General features: G+C 48.0%; 1 long non-coding RNA gene and 1 other non-coding gene across 2 annotated transcripts in view; one reads left to right on the top strand and one right to left on the bottom strand.

The window, feature by feature from the left end:
• LOC128593481 (uncharacterized) overlaps window positions 1-19,578 on the bottom strand; it is a 31,542-nt gene that overhangs the window by 5,138 nt on the left and 6,826 nt on the right. The window lies entirely within an intron of this gene.
• Window positions 15,937-16,073, top strand: LOC128595208 (small nucleolar RNA SNORA2/SNORA34 family). Its single transcript, XR_008382857.1, has one exon. It is a non-coding gene; the product is annotated as a small nucleolar RNA SNORA2/SNORA34 family (small nucleolar RNA).

The raw sequence follows: 19,578 nt of genomic DNA, 5'->3' as shown, positions 1-19,578 counted from the left end.
TTCCCACTCAGGGCTTTGACAAAGACCTTCTTGAGATCTAGAGAACTCTGGTGCCTCCTCCAAAGCCCAGAATAAAGGCTTCTCCTCTGGAAAGCACACCCTGACCAGCGATGGCAGTCATGCCAGGTGACCAAGCTGTGTCATGCCACAGTGCTCTTTTGAAGATTCAGCCTCGCTCCCACCCTGGTCTGTGGATGTGTCTTTTCCCCACACTGAGTTTCAGCGTTTTGAGACCAAGGGCGTAGTCTTAGTGAAGTTAGCACTGTGTGTGAAGGAATCCTGACCATGCTGGCCTGAGACCCCCCAGAGGCAAGGGGCTCTGGGCATTGCCACCCTGCCCTGGCCTGTCCCTCCCCCATGCCTGGGCCCCATGCTAAGAGCAAGCTCTTGGTGCAGGCTGTACCCTGTCTCAGACACCTGGCATTTACCGAAAGGGCAGAGACAGTGAGATGGCCTCCTCTGTGCCATCCACTCACAAAGGAGCTAGGTGGCCAGCAGGAGGGAGAGGAGTCAGATTGCAGCATGCCTGAAGATGACAGAATGATGGCAGATGTTCACCATATCAAAAAACAACCAGGGAGTGATAGCTAGAGTAGACAATACAAGCAATGCCTGCAGAGCAGTGGGAGGACTGCAACCTGGGCCCCAAAATAAACAAGAGAGATGAATAGGTAGTTAAAGGGGACAAGACCAGAGAAGCTAACAAGCATAAGAAAAGATGCTAATGGGGCGGCACCTGTGGCTCAGTGGGTGGGGCACCGGGCCCCATATACCAAGAGTGGAGGGTTTGAACCTGGCCCCAGCCAAACTGCAACAGAAAAATGGCCAGGTGCTCTGGCGGGCAACTGTAGTCCCAGCTTCTCAGGAGGCTGATACAAGAGAATCGCCTGGGCCCAGGAGTCAGAAGTTGCTGTGAGCTGTGACGCCACAGCACTCTACCATGGGCAATAGAGTGAGATTCTGTCTCTAAAAAAAAAAAAAAAGAGGGCGGCGCCTGTGGCTCAGTGAGCAGTGCGCCGGCCCCATATACCAAGCAAGGGTGGCGGGTTCAGGCCCAGCCCCGGCCAAACTGCAACAAAAAAAAAATAGCCAGGCGTTGTGGAGGGCGCCTGTGGTCCCAGCTACTCGGGAGGCTGAGGCAGGAGAATCGCCTAAGCCCAGGAGTTGGAGGTTGCTGTGAGCTGTGTGACGCCATGGCACTCTACCGAGAGCGATAAAGTGAAACTGTCTCTACAAATAAATAAATAAATAAATAAAAAATAAAAAAAGAAAGAAAAGATGCTAAAAATCACCAGACATCAGTTTACCTTGGTAGGTGGGCAGAAATGCAAAAGCTGGATGAAGTTCAGCACTGGTGGGATGTGAGGACATAGGAGGCTTCCACTCTGTGACAGGCAGCCACACATGCCCAGCAACACATGAACTCCACTCATGATCGCGTCCTGGGAACCTGAGCCCAGTTCCTATGGGGCTTGAAGAGGGAAAGTCATGGCAACTGGTTCATGGTACAAGTAGGCAGGACAATATGTGGCTGCCCATCACGGGGCTCCGTGTGGGAGTTTGAAGCAACAAGTCTGGATTTCATAAACAGTGCTAAGTGAATAAGATCTGCAACACAATGACATTTACCAAAACTGTTTATAAAACAGCAATACTCATCTGCAGGAACCAGGCCAACAGAGAGGCACCAAGTATAGCACTACGAGGGGACAGGGAAGGGTGTGCAGAGAGATGAAGAGGAATAAACCCAAATAAAACAAGAAAGGCCAGTGATGCCAGTGAGCCTGCTATGGCCTGAGTAAGTCTAACCACACCTCGGGTCCACACCTGAGGACCACACCTGAGGTCCTTAAGGAGAGACAGTCCCCAAATCCTTTAGCATAGCTTAGGTGAAGCCAGGAGCCAAGTCCACAAGGGTCAGAGCAGGGCCTGACCTTACAGGTTGCCCCTCCCACCATCCTTCACAGGCAGAAGGGAGTCTTTGCTATAGTCAAATGCTCCACACCTAAGTCCCACCTAGCTTGGGCTCCTTTTATGCCCTAGAAATGGGAGAGAATGGAACCTCAAGCCCAGAACAGTGAGGCTGGCCTGAGCTGGGTTCCAGGAGGAAATGGGAAGCAAGTTCTACCTTTATAAAAGTTCTTGGATTGAAAAGCAATGCAGGTAAGGAAAAAACAAAAGTTCCTGGAATACAACTCTGTGTATGTGTGTGTGTGTGTGTGTGTTTTTAAGGAGAGTCCTTATCCTTAGGCACACATTTAGAAATACCTGTGAAATGATATGCTGTTTTAGGTCTGCTTCAAAATAATGTAGAGGTGGGGGTAGGGGTGTGATTGGAACCAGCTTGGCCATGACTGAGTCTAAGAATGGATGCATGCGGTTCATTATACTTCATTCTCCACTCATGTGTGAGAGTTTCCCTAATAAAAGCTTAAAAAAGAAAAAGTTCCAGGCGGTGCCTAGGGCTCAAAGGAGTAGGGTGCCGGCCCCATATTCTGGAGGTGGCGGGTTCAAACCCAGTCCTGGCCAAAACTGAAAAAAAGAAAAGAAAAAGTTCCCCGTTAAGAAACTCTCCTCTGGCAGGGTGGAGTGACTCATGCCTGTAATCCTCGCACTCTGAGAGGTCAAGGCAGTTACCTGTAGTCCCAGCTACTTGGGAGGATGAGGGAAGAGAATAGCTTAAACCCAAGAGTCTTGCTGAGGTTGCTGTGAGCTGTGATGCCACAGCACTCTACTGAGGGTGACAAAATGAGACTCTGTCTCAAAGAAAAAAAAAAAAGAAAGAAAGAAAAAAGAAACTCTCCTCTGTGAGGACACTAGTCTCTGCCTTCCGGGAGCCCCCACCCAGTCTGATAGGGGACACACAACCTACTACCCTCTGTGTGGCCAAGGCCTCTCTGTATCTTCTCAGCCTGCCCCCACTGGCCAGGGGTCACACTGTGGGACACAGGCATTGTCCTTGCCTTGGATCTGGCCCTTGGACCCGGCCTTTATCACTGAGACCAAAGTTAGGCGCTAGAACTTCATCTAAGCAAACTTGGTTCGAGGTCCAGCTTCCTTTTGCACATGGCCCTTGGTACCTCACCTTAACAGAACCTGTCTGGATCAGAGGAAATGCCCGGGGAACCCCCAGTCATTATCAGTGGGGAAAAATCCCCGCAGGCCCAGCCTTGCCCCGACCAAATCTCTCTGCTGCTATTTTGATTGCTCACTCTTGCTCCTCGCCTGTATAATGAAGACTAGAATCACCAGGTAAGTTTTCAGATTAAATCAGGCAATGTTTCATAAGTGCCCAAAGTTGCCAGGACTAGGGGAGGGTACAGGCCAAGGTCACACAGCCAGGTAGTGTCAGAGCTGGGTTATTTGCAGGCACTGGACATTGTCCTAGCTACCACCCCCACCCTCTATGTGAGACCTACAGGCTGGTGGATAGACTGTCCTAGCTCAGAGTCTGTTGTGATGTCCTGGAGACCCTCCCTTCCAGCTCCCAGACCCAATCCAGAAGCCTTTGACTTCGGGAAACACCAAACACCCTGTGTGGAGAAGATGTGAGCCAAGAAGGGGAGTGCTGAGATAAGAGAGGGGAGAAGCCCTCCAACAAAAGAGGGGTCCAGGGACATTTGTCTGGGACAGTGTGCCCAGGCTCAGGGACTCTATCAGGAGGCTGCTGGGTGACTCCTAAGACAGGAGTCTTAGCCTTGTCAGGTATCTCCTGGCATAACAATATGGTCAACATTTGTATGGTTCCTACTATGTACAAGGCAGTGTTCTATCTGCTTTCTGTACATTATCACATTTAATTCTCACAATAATCCTCAAAGGCCAGGGCTACTATTGTCACCGTTTTACAAATAGGGAAACTGGAGCACAGAGAGGGTAAGTAACTTTCCCAAAGTCATTCCCACTTGCAAACAGCAGAGGTAGGATTTGGTCCCAAGCAGTCTGCCTTGAGTGTGTACTCTTAACCACCCCGGTACACTCTCGGCACAGAATGTATTGCACACACTCTGGCTTTTCCTGAGGCAGTGCTTCTGATTTCCCCAGGATCTGGTGGATGTTGATGGAGGGGGGCAGGCTCTGTCAAAAAGGAAACAAGCAAAGGGCCACACCTCCTTCCCCCATAGGACCCTGGACACCCACTCCCCATCTGCCCCCTGAGCTCAGATTATGGGGAGATCAGGCAAGGCAGCAGCTGACACTTGGTTTATCCCCATGACACCTGGGATAGGGCTTTACCCACAGGAGGGCATTGCACCTGGGCAGAGGTGGAAAGCAAAGGTGGGAGGTGAGTGGGAGTGACACTAACACAGGGATGGGTTTGCATTCACTCTGTTTTCCTCTTAATTTAAATCATTCACAGAAAGTTAACCAAGATCAGTAACAAAGTTCTTGTGAAACATCCTCACAACCGGTCACAGGAAAGCCCTGGAGAATCTCTGTCCTCTACTGAATGGGAGCAGCTAGGGCATTCCCCTTCCCCCGAAATGTGTCCCTCTACAAAGAAGAGGTGCAGTGCACAGTGGTTAGGGGCACTGGTCTCAGGGTGGGCGCTATCACTTCTAAGCTGTGCAAGCCTCTTTGCCTCAGTTTCCTCAGTTTGTGTGTAAAGTGGAGAGGATAATAGCATCCCCTCACAGAGTGGTTCCAAGGTTTAGATGAACTAACATATGTAAAGCATTCAGCCTGGGGTCTAGCATGTGTTAGGTATGCAGCATTTGGTTGTCATCACTACTGCTGTCAGGACCAGCCCCAAGCTCCTTTGGGGAAGGAACTGCAATTTCTTTATCTTTATCTATCTCAACATTTTCCATGGGGCTTGGCAAAGAGTACGTGCTCTGTATAAAGAGTCAGCTTCCCCAGAAGCAGATCCTGAGATGAAGACTCACAGTTAAGTGATTTCGGAGTGCTCCTGAGGAAACTGGAAAAAGATTAGGGGAAGCAGGAAAGAAAAGGAACAGGCCAAAAAGGGTGTGATTTCAGGTGAAGTTCTGCAGGGGATGGCTTTGGCCTGGTCCCACAGGGGAACTCTGGAGTGTAAGCCAGGGTTGTCCCCACCCCAGGCAAGAGCTGAGACCTCACCCTCTTGCACTAGGGGGGGCATAACTTCCAGGCACTTTCCATTATGCTCCAGTAGCAGAGGGCTGTGCTGGGAGAGCACTCAAAAGGGAAGGCACCTGGGGTCCAGGGAAGGCCTATGAAAATAGAAAAAGGGTATGAGGGGATCACCATTCTCCGTAAATGCTGGCCCAGCTTCTGAAGAGTCACAATTCCCTGTGGAGTCCAGGGCAGTCCAGGCAGAAGGTAGGTACTGACAGGCAGTGGAGAAGAGCTCTAACTCATACACCAGGAAGGTCCACCGAACAGCCCCAGCCTCCCCACTAACTGACAAAAGCAAGTCTGGGACTGCCTGAGTTGATCTTGGGAGCCCCTACTAGGTGCCTGGCACAGATGCCAAGTTCCTTGCCTGATTTTCTCATTTAATCATCACAATAGCCCTAGATAGTATCCCAATTTAGAGATGAGGAAACTGAGGCATGGAGGTACGGCATGGAGACAGTTAAGGGTAAGATGATCAACATCAAAAAAAAAGATGATCGGGTGGCACCTGTGGCTCAGTGAATAGGGTGCCGGCCCCATATACCGAGGGTGTCAGGTTTGAACTCAGCTCCGGCCAAACTGCAACAAAAAATAGCTGGGCATTGTGGCGGGCGCCTGTAGTCCCAGCTACTTGGGAGGCTGAGGCAAGAGAATCACCTAACCCCAAGAGCTGGAGGTTGCTGTGAGCTGTGATGCCACAGCACTCTACTCAGGGCGACAGCTTGAGGCTCTGTCTAAAAGAAAAACAAACAAACAAAAAAAAAAACAGAAGATAAAGTGTTGGTGAGGATGTGGAGAAATTGGATCCCTCATGCACTGCGAGTAGAAATACATGTAAAAAACTATGCAGCTGCTGTGAAAAACAGTTTGGCAGTTCCTCCATAAGTTAAACATAGAATTCCCACATGACCTCATAATTCCACTCCGAATATATACCAAAAAAATTGAATACAGGTGTTCAGACAGAAGCTTGTACAAGGATGTTCATAGCAGCCATGAATATGTTGCAAAGTGCTTTGTCTGAGACCTTAACTCCACATAATTAAACTATGTACCTGGCTACCCACATTCTTGAGGTGCAAGAATCCAAACCTTTCCATAGCTCTGCCTGTTTTCTCTTCTTGCTTCATCTATCTGCCTTCACAAGGTCTGACTCCTTGTATCTGACTGGCCTGCAAATTTCTTTTCAAATTACTAACTTCTTATTCTCCGTAATGACTTTTTCTTCCTCTATATTTTTCCCTTCTGATCAATACTTCCCAATCATTGGCCAGGCACGTGACTCGCGCCTGTAATCCCAGCACTTGGGAGGCCAAGGCAGGTGGATTGCCTGAGCTCACATGTTCAAGACCAGCCTGAGCCATGCTGAGACCCCATCTCTACAAAATAGCCAGGCATTGTGGTGGGCGCCTATAGTCCCAGCTACTTTGGAGGCTGAGGCAAGAGGATCACTTGAACCCGAGGGTTTGAGTGGGTTAGCTAAGACGCCACGACACTCTACCAAGGGTGATCAAGCGAGACTCTGTCTCAAAAAAAAAATAAATAAAATAAAATACTTCCTAATCAAAAGCTTCACTGCATTAAAACAGTTGCAAACCAATTTGGGAGGGGGTCAGGGACATGTGAAAACGAACTGTCCCTGACCCCACCCCATTGGTATGCGACTGTTGAATTTATCTGGTGACTTTGGCATACTAGATTTTTTTTTTTTTTTTTTGGCCAGGGCTGGGTTTGAACCCACCACCTCCGGCATATGGGACCGGCACCCTACTTTAATTTTTAAAGTATACAGTGCACGAGGGAGAGAATTGTCAACTTAACTAAGTTATTCAGACCTCTCAGAATTCATTATATTTACTGATCTTCAAATATACCTAAGGCTCTTTGAGGGCCTGGGAGCTGCCAACCTAGTGTCAGCCACAGTGTTTCAAGATAAACAGAATGAATCAAAAGCAAGTCTCCCAGATGCTATGCTGACAAAAACATGGAATTTGAGTGGTTTTTAAAGATGTTTTGTGCCCTGGCCTGCTGAAAATAAAAGCTCAGGCCTTGAGTTCACACAGATCTAGATGACCTGATTCTACCACTGGCTGTGGGAGCTTAGGCAATCACTGTGTCTTTCTGGCCTCAGTTTTCTAATCTATAAAATGGAGATAAAAAGAAGCAGTTCTCGGCTCTGCACCTGTGGCTCAAGCAGCTAAGGTGCCAGTCACATACACCAAGAGCTGGCAGGTTCGAATCCAGCCCGGGCCTGCTAACAATGACAACTACAACCAAAAAATAGCCAGGCGTTGTGGCAGGTGCCTGTAGTCCCAGCTACTTGGGAGGCTGAGGCAAGAGAATTGCTTGAGCCCAGGAGTTGGAGGTTGCTGTGAGCTGTGATGCCACAGCACTCTACCCAGGACAACAGCTTGAGGCTCTGTCTCAAAAAAAAAAGAAGCAGTTCTCCATGTTGTGGGAGAATTAAATGAGTTAACTCATGAAAAAGCCCTGGACACAGGGTAAGGGATCAGCAAATGTCAGTTTCTTTCCTTCATCTCCTTCTGTCCCCACACATCCCCTTGACATTTATCCTAACCAGATTTCACCTGTATAAACACCTTCCTGGGAGGCTGTGCACACTCGGCAGCACTTATCCAGGCTTCCTTCCCATGTATGCACTTTGAAAGAGAAAACTAGTTAACCCACGGGAAGCCTAAGTGATATAGGGAACAGAAGAATTCCTGGATTCATCCAGGAAATATTTGAGAAGGGGAGCACTCCCTTTCCCTCCAGTCACACCCTTTATGCAGCCACCTGCTTTAAGACACACCCACATCTAAACTATAACCCAACAATTCCTAAGAGCTGGTTTCTGACCATATTCTCCAGCTCACAATATCAGTGTAAGAATGGTGACTAACCATTCTAGGGAAGGATTATTCTTTTTTCTATTTTTGTTATTGAAATGTTTGTTTTTTAGGATATAATAATAGGAAGCTAATTATTTTTTTTTTGTAGAGATAGAGTGTTGCTTTGTCACCCTCAGTAGAGTGCCATCACAGCTCACAGCAACCTCCAACTCCTGGGTGTAGGCGATTCTCTTGCCTCAGCCTCTCAAGTATCTGGGACTACAGGCGCCCGCCACAAGGCCTGGCTATTTTTTTGTTGCAGTTTGGCCTGGGCTGCGTTTGAATCCACCACCCTCGGTATATGGGGCCGGCGCCCTACTCACTGAGCCACAGGCGCCGCCTAGGAAGCTAATTTTTAATTATCCTTATGTCCTTACTTGACAAAATAAAACACCAGCAACCCTAATATCAGTTCCAAAAATGCCTTTTTGAAATTTTATTGATAAATCCTCAAATCTGAGAAGCACAGTTCTGCATCCCCACCCCCCAGCTCCAGTTTTCCTCGTCTGCCAGGGAGTGAATCCTGCCACACTTGCTCAATGGGTTAGGAGGATAAGAGGCCCCCGGGTCCATCCCTGTGGGGCCACTCTGTCCAGCCCTTGCCTGTCTCTCCCACAGGGAGACAACACTCCTGGGCACAACTGATTCCAGGTTGGGTACCACAGCCTCTGCATACCAACAGGACGGTCCCTAAATCCTGGTACCAGAGGTAAGGTAGGTAACAGGGAGCCATCACACTCCTCCACTTACTAGACCTCTGGATCAGTTTAAGAAGGGACAGTCCATGTTCAGAAAGAAATTTTCCTCTGAGCCAAACAAGGCTGAATTATACCACTTAGACCCTACTGAGCCTGGGCAATTCATAGCCCAAGCTCCCTCAAGGTGGACCCGTGGGCCTCACTACACCCTCCTGGCACTCTCCAGGTCTCTTGGGTTTGACTAAACCACTCTAGGTATAGTTTTACCACCCAGGGTGATGTTGAGGACATGACCAAGGCCAGACTCCTCATTTAAAAACCTGTCTTGGGGGACGCCTGTGGCTCAGTGAGTGAGGCACCAGCCCCATATGCTGAGGGTGGAGGGTTTGAGCCCGGCCCTGGCCAAACTGCAAAGAAGAAAAAAAAAAAAAAAAAAAAAAGGGCGGCGCCTGTGGCTCAAGGAGTAGGGCGCCCGTCCCATATGCCGGAAGTGGCAGGTTCAAACCCAGCCCCGGCCAAAAACCACAAAAAAAAAATTAAAAAAAAAAAAAAATATATATATATATATACACACACACACACACCAATATTTAAAAAATAAATAAATAAAAACCTGTCTTAATTATAAGAAGCCATTGTTTTGGACTAAGCTTCTACAATAGACCCCAATAGACCAAAAGAAAAGTCAAAATAAATCACTCAGACTAAGGTTCCATATCACTAGACTCAAACTAAGCTATTATTTGACATTCTGAGAAATCAAGAGAGAGAGAACACACAATTTCTCATACAGGCCAGTTTCAATCTTTAATCAGCATGATAATGAAGTTCCCTCTGTTTTAATTCTTAACCTGACCCAACCTGAGGTTAATGGATCAGTTATTATTCTACTGTTCTGTCTCCTTGTTTCTATTTTAAAAGGGAAGTAACTTTTGTTTTTGTTTTTTTGATACAGAGTCTCACTCTGTTGCCCTGGGTAGAGTGCAGTGGCATCATAGCTCACAGTAAACTCTTGGGCTTACAAAATCCTCCTGCCTCAGCCTCCCAAGTAGCTGGGAGTACCCAGCTATATTTGAGACACACTGGGTCTTGCTCTTGCCTCAGGCTGGTCTCGAATTCCTGAACTCAAGTGATCCACCTGCCTTGGCCTCCCAGAGTGCTAGGATTACAGGCGTGAGCCACTACCCAGACCAGAAGTAACTTTGAAATGATCGATCCACTTTTTGTTTTTTCTTTTTGCTTCCTTCAGTCCTTCTCTATCTGTAAAACCAACCTCTTCTGCTCAGCTCATTTGAGCACTTACTCTGTTTTATGAAATAAAATGTTACCTGATTCAAGAATCTCAAATAAAGTCAACTGAAGTCTTAAAAATAAAATAAAATAAAAATAAAAACTTGTCTTAGAAGCTGGGCAAGGTAGCTCGTGCCAATCCCAGCACTTTGAGAGGCTGAGGTGAGAGGGTCGCCTGAGTCTAGTAGTTCAAGACCAAAGACCAGGTCCTATCTCTACCAAAAGAAATAAAAAAAGAAAGGGAAAAACAGGTAGGTGTGGTGGCTCATACTTATAATCCCAGCACTTGAGGAGGCTGAGGCAGGAGGATCAGTTGAGGCCAAGAGTTCAAGGTTGCAATGAGCTATGAGAATGTCACTGTACTCTAGCCTGAGCAAAAAAGTGAGACTCTATCTCAAAAAAAAAAAAAAAAAAAAATTCTGTCTTGGGCTTGGGTGCAAAGTAAGTAGCAGAGCCATGGAGCCATCCCCCAGGGCACCCCACATGTGACTTGAAACGTGCGGTAGAAACCATCAGGAGCAAAGAAGGGAAAAGGAAGGGAAAGACACAGATAGGCAGGCAGGCAGCAAATATAGACCAAGAGCCACTGTGCACCAGGAACAGTGCTTTGATGCCAAGGATGCAAAAATGAACAAGATACAACCCTCTGCCCTCAGCCCCCTGGAGGAGCTCACAGATCAGCAGCTGCAACCCAGGAGAAGAGGAGAGACCAGGACTAACACTTATCAGGTCTGTTCATCTCCCATTACCCCAGACAGGAGAACCACATCCTCACAGAGCTGACAACCAAGCTGAAAAGTACGAAAATTATAGCTTGGGATAAACCATAGAAGAAAATAAACTGAGATAAAGCCGAACAGGGACAGGGATTTAGAAAGGGTGGAGGAGGAGACCTCTGAGGAGGTGGCACTGGACATGAGGTGGAGGATAGGATGAGAAGAAAGAGAATTCTGAGTAGAGGACAGCAGGTGCGCAGACTGGGAGGGAAGAATGGACTCGGCATGTTCAAGAAGAGCAGGAAAGCTGATGTGGCCGGAGCGAGGAGGCAGGCAGGTCAGGCAAGTCCTTGCAGGCTGTGGTGAGGAACTTGAGTAGTGTGATAAGAGCTTTATCCCCATTTAGTAGATGAGAAAACCAAGGCTCAGAGAGGCTAATTAGCTTGCTCAGTGTCATACAGTGAGTAGCCACTGGTGAGTAGCCAAGCTGCGATTCCACCATACAGTCTGATGACAAAGTCCTCTACTCACTGAACAGGCACAGGGCTGGCCTGTCAAACTGTGGTAACAAGTAAGTAATTAATGGCAAGTAGTTTAATGGCAGGAGCCTAAGATGGCCAAGTTTACATAGAAGTCTTTGCAGGGGCGGGCGGCTAACAACCAAACTGGACTTTAAGGCGAAGAGAATTCTCTTCTTTAGGTGAAGAGAATGTCAAAGCAAAGAGAATAGCTTGAACAAGGCCAGGACTGCAGAACGCGAGTCCTGTCAGGGAGCTGAGAGGCCATGTATGATAGTTGCTGAGGGCAAGAGTGGAGGTGCATGTGGGAAGGCAGGTTGGGCCAGACCAAAGGGACTCTGAATGCCTATTAAGGATGTCTACATTGATTCTCTAAAGCAATGGGGAGCCATGAAAGTTTCTCGAATGGTCTGAGGTGTTCTGTGCTTTATAAAGATGTCTCTGGAGGCTCGCTGCCTGTAGCTCAAGCGGCTAAGGAGCCAGCCACATACACCAGAGCTGGTGGATTCGAATCCAGCCTGGGCCTGCCAAACAACAATGACAACTACAACCCCCTCCAAAAATAGCCGGGCATTGTGGTGGGTACCTGTAGTCCCAGCTACTTGGGAGGCTGAGGCAAGAGAATCACTTAAGCTCAGGAGTTGGAGGTTGCTGTGAGCCATGATGTCACAGCACTCTACCCAGGGTGACAGCTTGAGGCTCTGTCTCAAAAAAAAAAAAAAAAAAGTGTCTCTGGAGCAAGAGCCAGGAGAGGCTAGGGATGGGAGTAGAGGCAGCTGAAATAAATGATGGGACAGAAGCCGGGGAGGAAGGCAGGGCAGGGAAGGGCAGCTCAAACCCTAGAGGCAACTGGAACTGCCAGCTCCACCCTAGACAGGGTCTTATTTACCCTGATCACACCTGCCTCAGTAATCTAGCTAAAGGTTTGGGAGAAGAGAGGGACTCAGGCAGTAGATAGAATACCATTATTGCAAACCTCAAGGATGAGGTGTTCCCACTCCCATATCCCACTCTGCTTCACTCCACTCTTGTCTCCCAGAACTGACCGGATCTGTGGCTGTGATCCATTCCTAGCCAGTAACCCTAGGACCTGCTGCTAGTGACCTCCAGGGCATTCGGTTCGTGTCCCCAAGGCCCCCAGACCCATCATCCTCCCCCAAAGCCCCAATCCCCATTCTCTCAGAAAACATAAAGTGTCAGCCCCACAGGGGTTGGATGACAGATACCAAGAGCAGCCAACATTTACACAGTCCTCACTCTGAAAGGGACTGTATTTTAAGTGCATTCTTTTCATTCACTTCATAGCCAGGTACTATTGTTTTCCAAGGAGGGGAAATTGAGGCATGAAGAACTTTCCTAAAGGATTTGAACCCTGGCCAGCTGGTGACAAACTGTACTTTTTTTTTTTTTTGAGACAGGGTCTTTTTCTGTTGCCCAGGCTGGAGTTCAGTGGGGGCAGTCATAGCTCACCATAACTTTGAACTCCTGGACTTGAGTCATTTTCTTGCCTAGGCCTCCCAAAGTACTAGGCGTGAGCCACCATGCCCAGCCTGTCCTTGTGCACAGTCTTGGGTGCTGTGTCTTAAGTTATTCGCTGCTTTCTCTAGACTCTGAGTCTCTACTCCCTCTCTCTTCTCTACTCTTTGCTTTTGTGATGATCCTGCTAGATCAGTGATTCTCAACCTTCCTAATGCTGCGAGCCTTTAATATAGTTCCTGTGGGTCGTGACACAGGAACCTCTGTGCTAGATGCTCCTGCCAGTAGGAAGGGCTGCACTTGAAAATTTGGCATCTGAGCTTCAGCCCCTCCCTCCTTAGGAACCCCTGCCTGCCTCCCACGGTAGGTGGTGAGGAGCTGGCCTGATGTCAGATGGCCCCTCTGGGTGGGGCAGGCAAGCCTGTCTGAATCCTCCCTGACCCCGCACCAGAAATGGCTGCCAGTTCCAATGGCCAGGCCTACAGCTGACCATGCCTGACCCCCACTCAATCCCAGACAGCTCCCACACCTCACCTCTGCTCCAGGGAACCAGCCCAAACAGCCCCTGACCAGGATATTCTCATACCAAGGTCACATGTGAGTTCTAGGACCTGGGCAGCTAGGTCGAGTGCCCACTAGATGGCATAATGTGTATAGAAATATTGGTTGACCACTAAGCCTCTTTTCCTACCTGCAGAACTGGATTTCCATACATACCCTTTTCCTTCCTTCCTTCCTTCCCTCTTTCCCTCCTTCCCTTCTTCCCTCCCTCCCTCCCTCCCTCCTTCTTTCCTTCCTTCCTTTTTGAGACCGTCTCACTTTCATGCCCTTGGTAGAGCCCTCTGGCCTCATCGTTCACAGCAACCTCAAACTCTTGGGCTCAAGTGATTCTCTTGCCTCAGCCTCTTGTGCATCTGGGACTACAGGTGCTAGCCACAATGTCCAGCTATTTTTAGAGACAGGGTCTTGCTCTTGCTCAGGTCTCGAACCTGCCAGCTTAGGCAATCCACCTGCCTCGGCCTCCCAGAGTGCTAGGATTACAGGCGTGAGCCACCACACCCGGGCATGGTACCCAGCCCTATTTATCTCATTTTTATCCCCTAAATGCTTACATATAGCCAACCATTTATAGGTGTTCTTGCAAAACAAGTACATGTATCTTTTCATTTCATACATAGTATACTATATATTTCTTACTCAGCACCATATGTTTAAACTTCATCCATGTTGCTATGGGCACATTTAGTTCTTGGTGGGCACCCTCCACAGTTACCCACCTACTCTGAGGGTGAGAGGTATCCAGGTTTCCTCCAACACCCCTAACAGCCCTGCCATGATTGTCCTTGACATGATCCCTTATGGCCCCGGCTGAAAACCTAAGGAGTGGGATTGCTGGGTTACAGGGTATAGTGACTTCATCTGACATGGTACGGCCAGCCAGCCAGCACTCAACTCACCTAGTTCTTGAAGGACTGCTGGGGAAGACTACCCAGCCTCTTGGGATTGCTCAGCCTAACACCCCTTCCTGTGAGGGGGTTCCAAATCCTTTCTGCTTGGGCCCTACGGGAGATGGAGAGCTGCTGACCAATAACCTCTATCAACAGCATCTTGTAAATAAAAGATCTTAAGGTCTCCCCTAAGCTTGCTCTTCCCACATTTATCAAACACTCACCAAAAGCTGGCTCATTACATCCCACACATACCTCTTTAAGAGTCTTTTGACTGGGCGGCGCCTGTGGCTCAACGGGTAGGGTGCCGGTCCCATATGCCGGAGGTGGCGGGTTCAAGCCCAGCCCCGGCCAAAAATAAAAAAAAATAAAAAAAAAATAAAAAAGAGTCTTTCGACTACAGAGGTCATTCTTTTTCTCCCTTCCTTCTCCCACAGAGCTATCCCAGTTTTCTGCATTTTCTCAAGTTCTTTTCCTCAGCCCACCCCTTTCTGTGACCAGCTCTGCACTTTCTAGGTATGTGTCCATGGGCAAGTTACTTAGACTCTCCAAATCTCCTTGTCTGGAATGTGGAAATAAGTGATGTTACTAAAAACAGGCACACAGGCATAATCCCTCCTGGCCTCTGCGCGCAGCCTTCTCTCCAACTCACTGCTGCCCTGCTTCCCACACATATTCAAGTAGCTCTAACTCCTCTAGGAAGTCATCTCTGATTGCACCAAACACAGTCCCAAAGCCCTTGCCCCAGCTGTCACCTATTAAGAACTCATATTTTTTGGCTGATATTTGAAATAACAATAATAGCTCTTGGCTTGGCACTTATAGCTCAGTGAGTAGGACGCCAGCCACATACACCGAGACTGACAGATTTGAGCCTGGATGGGCCTGCTAAAAAACAATGACAACTGCAACCAAAAAATAGCTGCAGTTGTGGCAGGTGCCTGTAATCCCAACTACTCGGGAGGCTGAGGCAAGAGAATTGCTTAAACCCAAGAGTCTGAGGTTGCTGTGAACTGTGACACCACAGCATTCTACCCAGGGCAACACAGTGAGACTCTGTCTCCAAAAAAACAAAAGCAATAACAGCTCCAATGCCCTGAACACTTACTAGCGCTAGGACTTCTTTATCCTCTTCCTATCCTCACAAGAGCCCTGAAAGGCAGACATTGTCATCCCCATTTCTCAAATGAGAAGACTGAGACTCAGAGAGTTGAGGTGACTTACCCAAGGTCACTGGCGGGTAGTAATTTTCAAGTTCAGAACTGACCTTGTCTGATATGAAAGTTTTCTGCTACCCCACACCACCTCCTTCAGAATCCCTTTCTTTTTCCCTCATTCCCCCACACAGCCCATATGTGTGCTGCATTTTTAATTAGTTTCAAGCATATAAATAATACAGGAATACATGATTTTTATTTTAAAAATTAAAGCACTATATAGAGTTGTGTCACATTTGACCAGGACCTTCTGTCCTCCACAGAGAATCCTCCACTGTTAGTGTCTCGGGTATCATTCCAAGGTTCTTTGTGTGCATTTACATAAATTTTTCTATGTCTGTAGAAAATAACAATAATAATATTGTTGAGTGCTTTTAATTTATCTTACATAAATGGTGTGCATTTATTATCCCTAGCATGTTTTTTCCCCTCAATAATGAGTCTGGGAGAGCTACACCTATTTAGTCCTACACCACCTTCTCTCTGAACTGTCGTGGGAGAATGGGCTATGCTTATTTAATCAGTCCCCTTCTGATGGCCCTTCAGATTGTTTCCAATTCTCTCTATTAAAACTCACATATATGGTTGGCCCTGAATCAAGGCCAGCAGTTTGCTGAAGCTATTGGTTTCAAGCAGAAGCCTAAAGAATTATCTTTCTGTGGTCTGTTGGCCATTTCAGAACTTTGGAAATGTAATGGTCAATTCATTAGAAAGAAACAGCATGAGTCATTGGTGATAGATGTGGGCTAGTGTGATTTGTAGTCTTAATACTGTCAGGTTCCAAAATAATAATAAATATATATTAAATAAATAAAAATATAATATAAATTATTATATTTATCTCACAAGGATATTTAAGTTATTTGTTAGAATTATAAGCTGTTAAATCTTAATTACAGCTCCCCAAAATGCCTGTGGATTTTTACCCAAAATAAAAAGATAATTCTACAGTAAAAACAAAAAAAAACAAAAAAAAAACCTCACATGTATGCACAGACCTCCTTGTGCACTGTGATATGTGCTTCGTGCAGGGCATGGTCAGTCACCTCATCTCATCGCCACACTGCTAATAAACACCTCTCACAGGAGTTCTCAACCTGGAAACTACGGGAGGTTCAGAAGGTGCCTCCAATCCCTGAAATTAGACCCAAAGTAACCTTTGTGTGCCTCTGCATGTATGAACTATTATGGGGCGAGGGTCCACAACCCTTACCAGGTTTCAGGTTTTTGAAGGACCCATAAAAGCTAGGAAGCACTGGCCTGTATTAACGTTCATACCTCTATGCTCTGGGCAATACCATGGTCTGTGCTCAAAGGAACAAGCCGGACAGCGTAAAATTCTTCTCTTCTCTCTCTTGTTTTACCAACAAAAGTTCCATAAAGTGCTAAAAGACAGGACCTTTGGAATCAGACCCAGGCCCAAATTCTGGCTCCAGTTTCCGTGTTACAAAAAGAAGTAGTACCTGCTTCGTAGGGTTGCTCTGAAGAGTAAATGAATCCTGTGTGCCAAGCATCTAGCACGCGTAGCAGGTGCCACTATGCATTCATACCCTTGGATTCCTCTTCTTTTAGTCAACTATTTTTGGCAACTGGGATCTTCTCCTTCTCCTTCTTTTTGTTGAGACAGAGTTTTACTTTGTTGCCCTTGGTAAAGTGCCTTGGCGTCATAGCTCACAGCAATCTCAAACTCTTGTGCTCAAGCAATCAATCCTCTTGCCTCAGTTTTTCATTTTTGGTAGAGATGGGGGTCTCACTCTTGCTCAGGCTGGTCTCGAACTGGTGAGCTCAAGTGAGCCACATTTCTTGGCCTCCCAGAGTACTAGGATTACAGGTGTAAGCCACTGTGCCAAGCCCAGTGGGATCTTCTTAAGGACAGGAATCAAGCCTCACCCTGAGTCTGCAACCCCTTTGGGCTCTGAGCCTCAGGACTCACTTACTCCCTAATATAACCCACTTGGCATCACACCTCTGGTTGTGGACAAATGAAAAGCAAATACACTGTGAACAGAGTCTCTACCAAGCTCTCTGGGTCATGCCAGAGCAGTGCCACTGGGAGGCCACAGAATAAACCCAGGAGAGGGTCTGCATGTGCACTGCCCTGCAGATGCAGACCCAGGGTATCTCCAGCCACCTTTTCTCTTCCCTCACCACCACATGGCTAACAAGCCCCCTGCTGGACAGAACTTTTCTCTAGGGGTGGAGAATCACAGTGCCCAGTGTCCCCAGTGCACCAGCAACCCTTCCTCCATCCTTGTCCTTGGCCTCCCTCTTGGCAATTGGTCCTCACCTTTTCCCTCCCACTCTCCCGTCACCCCCAGCAGACAGCTTCCTTTTCCCCCAGGGCACACCTCACAGACACACAGCTTACCTCTCTGAGCGCCCAGTCCACCTCTCACCAGGCTCAGGGAATGATGTGCTTGCTCAAGTTCCCCTGTTTTCCCCACACAGGGTCTCCTTCCATCAGTCACAATCGCCTCCCCACCTCTAGCTTCTCCCTTCCACTGCCTCCCCACCTCCACCAATGAACAAGGACAACCACCGCATTGTGGGGGGCTAAGCAGCCCAGCTCCCGCATTTCCTAGCCCTGGGAACTCAGACAAGTTACCCCACCTCTGAGCTTCAGTTCCTGCATCTGTAGCACAGGGTAAACCTTTTCATGAGGCCACTGGGAAGATGAGATAATGTCAAAAACATAAAATGCCTAGGACTGGGCTTGGCAGATTGTGTTTGCTGAATGTGATCACTATTGCTGTAAGCCCTCAGCAACACCCACAGTACCTGAAAGGGTACAAAGCTTCCATTAGAGAATCAGGAATAGAGAGACGAAGGACAGTCTCTACCAAATCATTGTCTACTTCCCTGTCAAATATCCTTCAGTCTAAGTCAGGTAAGCCCCCAGACTCTGTCCTTCCTGGAGTCTCTGCCCACTCCCACTTGGGGACTTGTTCTCCATCAGGCAGCTTTGTCTCACTTCCTATCCCACAGAGTGAAACACAGGCCATCCTAATGGGTCCCCTCTTGCTGATCACATTGACTTCCTAGGGCTTACTATACTAACAACTTCTTAGCAAAGACCACCTCATAGCAAGAAGAACCACCGCTCTAGAAAAGGTTGCTCAGGATTCTCTCCCATCCCCAAATATCCCTATGCTGCACTCTAGCTACCCCTCACCTCTCTTCTTCCCTTCTCTGCACAGCTTCTTGAAGAAGTTGCCAGCACTTCCCCCATTCCCTTCTAAACTTGCCACAGACTGCACCTGACTCCATCGCTCCAGCAGTGACAACCTGTGGCCACTTCCATCCCTCTGACAGCCTGTGCCACACTTCATTGATGAGGTCAAGGTTGATCACTTGCCCCTGGAACATCCTCCTCTTTGGTTTTCAGGATTCCACTTATCCATCCTCCTCACCACTCTCTGACCATTCCACTTGATCTCCTGCCCAGTTTCCTCCTCCTCACCAGCCTCAGCCCTGGGCTTACTGTTTCATCCCCATTCCCCTCTCTATGGGTGACCTCAGGATTTGAAGTACCATGTATGTCCTGATGCTGGTGAATCTCTCCCCATTAGTTCCACCCCCTCAACTTATGTTCCATGTACCCCCACCATCCCTAAGACATATGCAACTCAACAAGCAGAAACTAACTCCCTTCCCCCCTTTTCTCCCCTCCCAAGATCCTGGACTCTATAAGGAACCTCACCTCCAAACATTCACCAGACCCTGCCCACTCTACCTTTGGGGAAGTTTGACAATTGGGTGGCCCAATGGGTTTAAGACTGAAAGTGCAGGAAGGCCTGAATGCACTTCATTTCAAGGACACAGCTAGAGGAGGAGCTCCTGAGCACAAGGGCAGGGCCAAGAAACAGGAGCAGAGCAGGGCAGCAGAAAGGGCACACGCTCACAGCCCTACCACACAGAGCCCAGGGTGGCCTGTGCCAGCTATACCAGGCAGGCTGCGGGCACCCCCACTCCCTCAGCCTAGGCCTCTACCAGTTCCCGACTGAGCTGGCCTAGCCCCCTCCAAAGGCACATCCTGCAGCTTGCCCGTGCTCACCTCCCAGAATCCCCTTTACCATGCAGTTCACTCCTCAGTAACCTGTCCCAAAATAATTGGTTATGCTAGCTTGAATTTCTAGACTTCTTGCCCTGTTTCTCAGCATAACATTTCTCCATGCCAAGCTACCTCGACCTGCTAAATACCTACTTTCCCTCAAATCTTATCTTGAC

This window comes from Nycticebus coucang, chromosome 9 (genome assembly GCF_027406575.1).
Source record: "Nycticebus coucang isolate mNycCou1 chromosome 9, mNycCou1.pri, whole genome shotgun sequence".
In the NCBI taxonomy this organism is placed as follows: Eukaryota; Metazoa; Chordata; class Mammalia; order Primates; family Lorisidae; genus Nycticebus; species Nycticebus coucang.
This window is presented reverse-complemented; position numbering and strand designations above follow the sequence as displayed.